The sequence below is a fragment of the Myripristis murdjan genome, chromosome 1 (genome assembly GCF_902150065.1).
Source record: "Myripristis murdjan chromosome 1, fMyrMur1.1, whole genome shotgun sequence".
NCBI classification, from domain to species: domain Eukaryota; kingdom Metazoa; phylum Chordata; class Actinopteri; order Holocentriformes; family Holocentridae; genus Myripristis; species Myripristis murdjan.
The window spans coordinates 8,716,430-8,726,194 of record NC_043980.1 but is presented as its reverse complement, the minus strand read 5'-3'; the positions used below and the strand labels follow the sequence as shown (position 1 = coordinate 8,726,194).

Below are 9,765 nucleotides of genomic sequence, written 5' to 3'. Positions count from 1 at the left end.
GCTATCTTTCTGTATATTTTCAACAACCACTTTCTTTTATTGTGCCAGGTTAGACTGCTAATGCAGTTAAATAACTTGCAAGGCCTCAAACTCAGTGTTGCATTTGTGCCGTTTGAGTTCCCACTCTGTGTGTTACTAACAATGCTGAGAGCTTTTTTGCATTCGAAATATGGAAGGAAAAGGAAAATGCATCTTATTTAATTTAATACAATTTAATTCAATTTTTGAGGACATGCAGAAAAGGGTTAAGGACTCTACTAAGTGAGCCAGTGAGCGACCTAAGACCGCATGTCCGCTGGCATCCTCTCTTTCTAGCACTGTCCTCTTTTCTCTTTATTTTTAATGGAAAGTTCCTGCTGCTTGTTCCCACCAGCACTGGGAGCATACAGCATGTCGTAAATGTCCAACAAACGGGTCTAACAAAAGAGCGCAGTGCTTCAGCTGTATAGTCAAGGTATTAGAGCCACAGTCCGCCTGAAGAACACGACCGTGATTTAAAAAACCCTATAGCGCTCTGCATGTACCTGTAAAGGATGTGTCACTGCGCTGGGACAGAAGAAATATAGCTACGGCGAATCTATAAATGTTCCGTGCGACGAGAGAGGATTTAATCTAAATTAATTTGTAAGGCTATATGGCTATATGCCTCCGTCACCCATAAATTGTGCTTAAGTGTGTCCGTTTTACAAATGAGCACTGTTCATGTAGAATACCGTAGACCTTGACTACCACTAAAGAAAAAAAGAAAAAAAAAAAAAATCCATATCCTTTATTGCAAGCACAGCACTGCACTTTTTTAATAAATCACTTACAGGGATGAGAGATTTAAAGGCATTCGGGAAAAGATCGTGACACACATTAAAGTTCGTCATTCGGCATGTTAAAAGAAAAAAAAAATAAGGGTACAGTCATAGCTCATTGTGTAACTTAACACCTCATTTTCACAATCTATCGTGACTTTCTTTTGTTTGTCATGCTTTCAGTGTTTTTTTCCATGTGCGGGGTCGAGTTTTTTTCAAGTGGTAGATTGTTCGTTTTGATGATGTCTGATGGTTTCTGTTGAGTAAAGAGACAGGAGAGACTGAGAGAACAAAAGTGTGAAAGCATGGCTGGTGGTAAGCAGGGTTGAAGGGAAGAGTCTTTGCTACAAACTGGAGGCACACAAGGAAGCTCAGGGAAACTCAGGACCAGGTAACAAGGCAGACTGGTAACTTAACACACAGGCAGACAAACACATCAGCCGCCGTTCCACTTTTGTGCCAAACATGGACGAGCTTGTGCGAGCCAAGGCCAGCTGCATTTCCAGTGTCCCCTGCGGTCTTTAATCGCACTTTGGTGGGGGCCGTCGGGGCCAGTTTTCGAGATCATTTCAGTCGACGAGTTCCTTGGCATTCATTTATTTTGCTCGCCAAACAGCAAAACAGCCCTAGTTGTGTCGTGGATCGCCCAGTTGCGCTGTGTGTAATTCCTGTATGGCTATTTCACAGGGTATCTGTGATGTGTCGTTATCACTCGATGGTGCATCGATGACATTTCTCTTCTCAAACAGAAACACACACCATTCTCATAAAGCACACATGCACTCATCTGATGAACCGCACAAGTGCAATACAACCAGATGGACAAGTGCAATTCACCAGAGCAATATTTATTTATTCATTTATTACAGTGCAATATACCTGTGCATTATTTTAACCTTTATTTATGCCCTTTTTATGCTGATATTTGGTGCTGCAAAGTAAATTTAACCCTAACCCTAACCCTATTTTTTATATATAAACAATGACAATAAATATCTATCTATCTATTTACACTGCAAAAACGCAAAATCTTACCAAGATTATATGTCTTATTTCAAGTCAAAAATGTCTTATTTCTAGTCAAAATATCTCATTACACTTAAAATAAGACATGATCACCTCAGAAGTAAATTGTTTCTAGACAAATTTGCTTGTTTCATTGGCAAAATTTGCCAGTGGAAAAAGTGAAACTTCACTTGAAATAAGTGAAAATTAGCTAGAAACAAGAAACAAATTTTGCCAATGAAACAAGCAAATTTTCACTTGTTTCAAGCTAATTTTCACTTGAAACAAGAGACAACTGTCTAAAAACAAGTTACTTCTGAGGTGATCATGTCTTATTTTAAGTGTAATGAGATATTTTGACTAGTAATAAGACATTTTTGACTTGAAATAAGACAAATAATCTAATTTTGAGTTTTTGCAGTGTAAACCCAGGCAGCATGTTATGGGCGGGTTTCAGGGCAAAACTGCGGGGCTATCGGCGCAATAGTAGAGACGGAAATGGTTTTATGTTCTTGCAGCTCGAGGCCGTGGGCCATTACCACCGTCTGGCTCAAAGTTAGCCCGAGCTCGCAACAGCGCAATAGTGGAAAGGCAGCTAATGATCCAACAGGGAGCAGAACTCAAAACAAGACTTAAATACAGACTGAACTAATTAGCAACCTGGGGACAGATGACAGGGTAGGAGAACAAGGGGGAAGCTGATTGGCTGAGAGACGCTGGGATCAGGGCTGGGCTGGTGGGTGGACGTGACGGGCACACTGAGCGGGGCAAGGGGGCAAACTACCAGAAACGCATGAAAAAACACAATCTAAAAACACAATCTAACACAACGTCCAGGTATTAAAGCAGATTCAGATGCAAGAGGGTGAATTTACACCGTATGACAGTTTAGCCCACATCAGGATACCCTTGTATGGTGTGCAGCTTTTGATAATCTACCTCAGATTCCTAAAATGTATAGAAATTAGCCGTATTTTTTCTCCTAAATGACTCCCCTTGTGTCTTGTTCCATCAAGTCACTGGAGAATCTTTGGATTCTCCTCATGGGGTCTGGGCCCCATGCTGCGAGGTGGAAAACAAATTCATTCAGCTTCACCAAATCCTCTCGTTTTCTTGGTTGAGAGGACAAAGCTGGACCCGCTGACCTGCTTTCCCGCATTCTTCCCCAGAATAAATAGATTTTTTTTTCCCCTTCTCTCCTGTCCTCCATTTGCTGAATTATTACTTTACATTGCCTCCTCACTGTCCGTCACAGATGCCCTAGCAAAGCAATCGTATACATAAGCCCTCATCTCCTGCTGTGCGCATTCACTCACGCACACACACACACACACGTGCACATATACACACTTTTGTGCACAGACAGTTTGCCCCCTGTGGTGCTGCTGATATATCCCCATACGGTCACACACTCTCTTCACGCACAAAAAATCCTCCCCTCTTGTGTGAGTAACACACACATACACAGACCGACAGATGCACACACGCACATCCGCACACATACACACACACACACACACACATAAACCAAAACTTAGTCACTCTCTTTATGTTGCTGACACACACACACATGTTCATGGGCAAACACAAGCACACAAATAGACGCACACATTATCTGCTGTTGTGTTATTCTCTCTAGCTCTCTCTTTCACATGCACACACACACACACACACACACACACACACGGATCTCCTCCCTGATGATGCACAGACTCTGCTGGAAGCCCTCAGCAGGGTGTCTGGGGTTTTGGAGAAGGTCCAGGCTTTAGGAGTCTGACTGTGTCAATCATGTGAAGCAGGCGTACTGTACATTTCTCTCTCTGCTAACCTCTAAAGGCTGCAGTATATTTGGTGTGACTGCAAAACGGCTGCATTCACAAACTGTTGAATGTAAAAAAAACACGCCTGCGCAAGTCGAGGTGCATTCGACCAATAATGCCAAGGCCACGGGGGGAGGAGTTTGCAAAGGAGAAGGGAAGGAAAGAGATGCTCTCCACACCGTTTGACAAACATTTTTATCAGCCACAACATAACGTTGACTAAAGCCTCTGCCATAATATATAATTCTGGAGCCAACACATTTTCTCTATGGGGGAAAATACATGGCACACAATCATCCCTGTCACAGTGTGTGTGTGTGATGTAAGCTGGCATTTAAAATTTGAGCATTTTTATCCTCTTTTTTTTTCTCTCTGAAATGGGACAGGACGCACTGATTTCTGCCGCCACTTTCCTAATAATGATTTTGCTTACAAAAAGCTAACACTGCAGTGTGCACTTTCAATACGCAGCTGGTTGTTCTGTGTCCGTGTCTTTGCCCGATAAACTTAAGACCAGAATCATTCCAGCTCGGTGTAAAAATAAAAATAAAAATAAAAATAAAAATAAAAATCTTTTGCTGATGTGTTAACTTTGTTCAAGGATGACAAGAAAAGTAAGACGAGCAGAATCTTTACCATCACGGGTGAATATCCACAAGCTCTTATCAGTTTGTTTTTTAAAATTTCTCTGATCGTGTTCAGGTAAAAAAAAAAAAAAGAAAAAGAAAAAAAAAGAAAAGCTCTTGTTTGTTGCATAAAACAAAATGTCATAAATGATTCTGAAGAAATAATGGTTGTGCGATAGGACAATATATGTTGTCATATGAGAAAAAATTTTGTTTTGTTATCACAAAAGCCTCTTTACAGCAGTATTTTAAACATTTGCATTTAGTTCACAGAATAATTAAAATGTAGTCATGACGCTTGTGGTTATTATAGACATGTTTTTCAGCATATTTACAGAAAACATACTATATTGTGATAGTAATGGTTATTAAGACAAGAAAATTACACATATTATGACTGAAGATTTTGACCATATCGCACAGCTTTAGAAAGAATTAGAGAAATGCTGTCCATTACTCCCATACACGATCTATTTTTTTTGATCCAGAAGTCTTAAAAATTTTGACTTACCAGAAATAAATAACAAAAATAACAGTTCGACATCACTGTGCCGTTGTCTTCCTTGCTTGCAAAGTCATAAAGGTGAGAAAAACCTCTTACCAGTTCAGCAAGGTTAGCCTCAGACCGGTTAGTTTTTGCTTGATCTTGCGGGTGTTGATTCTTTACCGTTGAGGAGGTACATGAAGCCACCTGAGGCAAACAAATGAATGCAAACCAATGCCAGAAAGAAGTGGTAACAAGTGACCGTGTTACAGAAAACACTATTATACTACAGTAGGTGGCGGTGCATGTGACGTGTGATGAAAAAAGTCAGTAAATTACAACTTTCCTGCCCGCTGGGAACTGTTACTGCTGAAGCACAATATGGACGTGTGGAATTGGTCACGTCAAGTCCATCACTTTGTCCATATGAATGTGGCAATTTCAGCGTGTCACGGAGTATACAGCCAGCTTAACCCTCACAAGATTATTTCATTCACCTCGCATTTTTATCCTCGCAACTCTTTCCACTCGGCTATATGTCTTTCTTTCATGGGTCAAATCTTATCTCTCTTGGTTTACATGTGAATGTGTTATTGAGGGTTTTGTTGTGACTACATTGTGTGTGTGTGTGTGTGTGTGTGTGTGTGTGTGTGTGTGTTTTTCTCTCTCCTCTCTCCAAGGCCGGTGTTCTGCATTGCAGCAGCTGTGGGCTGTTTATTTTGGTGGAAGTGTCAGAAATTCAATTACACTTTTGTCTTGTCGCTTCAGAATCAGAGGAGAGGAAAGGCTCTGTTGTTGGTTCAGACAGACAATCGTTACACATTCTGCTTACGCTCTCGGGTCTGTTTTAGTGTGTGTGTGTGTGTGTGTGTGCGTGTGTGAGCATGCACGTGCTTGTTTTCAGGGTAGATATAAAGTCCCTGCTTTCATATACACCTGTGCACGTGCCTGTAGTTACTTCACTGTTTGTTCTGAGACATAAAGTTTGTACAGCATAAAATGATCAGTTTGTATTGAACTTCTGGCAACAGCAACCAAGTTCACTGCCCCGGTTCACTTTCTGCATCACTTTTCTGCATCACTTTTCGGCTTCAATGCGCGCCCCGACGGAGCCTCGCCACGCACACGGTCGGACTGATACCGGGACGCCTCCGGAATGGACTGAGTATATTACTCATATAGACTGTTTAGAGGAAAGACTGTTTTAATTGGACACTTACACCAGCACGTTTTATTGTTTTATCATAAGCCAGCAGCTGTGCTATATTTTTATTCTTAATATTTTATTTGCCCAATCTACCTTGTCAATAAATTAGTTTACACATAGTTCCACCTCTGCCTCGTGTGTGTGTGTGGTGTGACCCGGGGATTTTACTCAGTCAGTACAACCTTGTGACACGTCCACTTGGACACATGTGGCTCCACCTCCCGAATTAACTCGCCTATAATATAATATATAATATGTATATAAAGCCAACTTGCTTTAGCCTCAGTAGAAGCCCTGAGAAAATCTACCTCCCTCTCTCCATCGTGGGTTTAGGATTTAGGATTTAGGATAGCGCAGCCTGCCCTTAAAGGCAATGGCACCTGGCACACTGATTGGTTTAACTGGCGTAACGCCCAAAACACGCCTATGCATAATATAGCGGGTAGCGGAGGTGTTTTACGGATAACAGCAGGTGTGCAAGATAGCAACTTTTGCTAAATCCCCAAATAACAGGTTTAAGGACTCTGGCGCAAGATAGGGCCCTTAGATAGTGGCCAGACGTATAGTTGGTTTTCTTTGGTTCAAACAACAGTGGGAAAATTTATTTTGTTGCATTCGGTTTGTTTCGGTTCACATTAACACTAACAAGGTGCTTGTTTATTGGAGGGAGTCTGATGACCTGTCATCCCGCCAGGTCAGAGAATCTGACAGCAGGAGTTGGGGTCGAAAACAAACCTGATTGCAGTCCCTGTAACTTGTCTGCTCCGTTTGCTGTAATTGACCGTCTCTGGTGTTCAAACCAGTTAAAACCACATGAAGAAATTGTTGAATATCAGCAGCAGGCCACACTGCGGTTTGCCCTGCCTTTATTAGGTTAGGCTAGACTTTCCAAGCATTGAGGGCCCTGCTCGCTATCACATGACAGTATGACAGTTCTTATACCCGTAATTGAATTTTGGGTTTGTTGCCTGTAGTGGGATGGGATCATATTCTCATTCCCAATGAACCACAATGCAATTTCAGGCATCTTGGTGCAGGTGTTTGGTGCCATTCAAATTCAAATTATTATTATTATTATTATTTTTCTTTTCTCAACTAGCCAATCAATGTGCAATATTTGTGTAAAGATAGCCGTCCCATTACAATCCTGATCCTATGTGATTTCTGGTTGTCAGTTATTTATGGTGCACAATTTCTTCTGTCTCTTCTGTATCTGTGTCTTCCTCCTGTCATGGAAAAGGTTGGCACACATATTTCGGGTGTATATTTTTCTTCGCCTGGCTCTGGAGGTGACGCATAGTTCAATCGTGACCTCATTCAGTTGCATCACCAGTGATTTCGGCTAATTTGATTACGTCGTGTAAATATTTTTTGACAAAACACGGAGTCGGAGGGGAGTGATTCATTAAGTACATGAGGCCTGCCCGTCCTGTGTGAACTGAGCTACGGGACTAGAAGCGAAATAAATCACGTTATGGCTACAAACACAGACGGTTTTATTCAGGCAGGATTTGTGTAATCTGTTTTCACCAAAGTGCAGGATCATTTGTGCTTGATTTTACTTCCCAAGTGACAGAATGTGGAGAATTTGCAGGGGATTATAATTGCCGGCGAATTGAACCCGCGCCTCCAGGAAATTAGCAGCGAATCGTAGCAGGACGGCACCGGGAACTGAAAACGTAACAAAATGTTTTGCTAGTTGTCAAATATTTTCATGCACCAGCAATAACTGGGATTCTGCTGCTGGTGAGCGCTGGCCCAGAGAGACCGGATCTGTGGCCAAGCGTTTGATTAGGCCTGGCTTTGCTGCACGGAGGAGTGGGCCGGCCGGCGGTTCACAGCGCCGAGCCCGGAGAGAAAATAATGATCTGATGAGAGGCTCTGGGGTTAGCCGTCACCATGGTAACCTATTCAGAAAACGAGCGGGTGAGGGGATGTAATTGTGGGATGTCCGGGCCCACCTGAGTTTTCAGATAAAACATGCACGCGGGCGCACACCGATTATGGATTCTGCCGTGAAGCTAATGTGAACCGTGTGCGGCCGTCGCAAGAGGCGGAGGTTTAACACTCACCTCTGGCAGGAGCGCGCACCTCGCCTCGCCTCGCCTCGCCTCGCCTCGCTCTGTCACTCTGTTGTCAGGCGTCCAGCATCTCTTCATGTGTGAAATGACTGCTGTCCTTCGAAACGCTGTCTGGTGGCGAGCGCCGTCCCCCTCAGCACACAGACACCCGAGCCAGTGTCCAATCTGATAATGAGCCAGGCTGTGCTGTCACTGGGCGTTTGTGTCTCTGCCTCTAAAGCAAGCACTGACAGTTATAAACAAATGCACACACCCACACGCACAAACACAGGGTACACACAGCACACACACATATAGATATAGATATAGACGTAGATATAGATATAGATTTATGTCCGCCTGGTTTGTTAGGACGCAGATGGGAGAGGAGGGATGAATCATTCCTTAATTTGGCTCGGTCACGGAGGGGAGGGTTGGGGGTTGGGGAGGCGTGTCGTGCCAGCCCGCTGAAGCAGTTTACTACCTGGGTCTGGACTTGTGGCCAGCGCGGAGACAAAGGTACACACAGCGCCAGTCGCACCCGGCTCGCAGGGGATCATCAGGAAGTCACACACAGGCACACATGCTCATTCAAGCAGACACACACACTCATGCAGGAGGCCTTCCCTCTCTCTCACACACACACAAAGCAAGTGCCAAGCAGGTGGGCTCAACAGGTGCACTGAGACTCTGAGGCCGACGCTCCTTCCATAATGAGACATATTTGTTAAATTTGCTGTTTATCCATGACCTGACAACTTTGACGATTTGTTTTGGGATACTTTAAACCAGTAAAGTACAAGTAAAGTACAAGAACGAAAAACTCGATTTTTCGTTCTTGTAAAAACCTGATTTGTAGTACATTCATTTAATTTGGCTTCATGCCTTCCTTGTTTTTGCATTTATACATTTGTGTATTCATTTTCATATGTGCTGTCTATATTTCTCCATTATTTGTTTTGTTTATTACTGATATAGCATGCAATATTCTTATATCGTGGGTCTCTATTGGAATACTACTTATAGCATTAGCATTCTGTTGTTAATGATTTATCTATGGGCCCATATTTTAGTGACGTGTACCTTTAAACTGGTTGATGCTGCCTGAGGAAGAGCTTTAGCATGAAAGGCATCGTTTGGGTAGATGATCTGGACATGCTGTTAGTGCTAAACCACACCTGTGAGATAGAGTGTGCCCCAGCTCGTACAGAAAGGAGGTCAGGACCAGGACCCAGGACCGTCATGTCCGGTTTCACAATGTCACATTGATGTATTTGGAAACTACTGCCCTTCATTTTGCTAATTCTTGATTATCATAATCAGATTGGCCCAATAGGTTAATCATTTCTTCCCTGGCCCATGATGAACCTGCCCATCAAGTTTTATACAAACCCGTCCAGATAGATAGATAGATGGATGGATGGATGGATGGATGGATGGATGGACTTTATTGGTAAACTGTTGTGCTCCAGCAGCAGCTCGTCCAGACACAGAAACAACAGGAAAACTACACAAAATCTACCAAACAACACCTGGAGAGAGAAATATATGTCTACAGAAAAAAACATTAAAAACTAAAAGAATATCAAAAAAAAAAAAAAAAAAAAAAAAAAGAAAAACCTTTGCATACCCTTTCTGAGTAATAAAAAATAAAATACACTAAAATATATCTACAGCATATCATACAGATGATGCGCTGAGCTGCCCGGGAGCAGGAGCTCATCACCCCGGACAGACCTGTGCACACACCGGGTTCCTCCACC

The 9,765-nt window shown here is 42.7% G+C and overlaps 1 protein-coding gene across 1 annotated transcript in view; it reads left to right on the top strand.

Annotated features, from left to right (window-relative positions):
• Positions 1-9,765, top strand: part of LOC115359916 (voltage-dependent T-type calcium channel subunit alpha-1I-like) — a 222,209-nt gene that overhangs the window by 84,039 nt on the left and 128,405 nt on the right. The window lies entirely within an intron of this gene.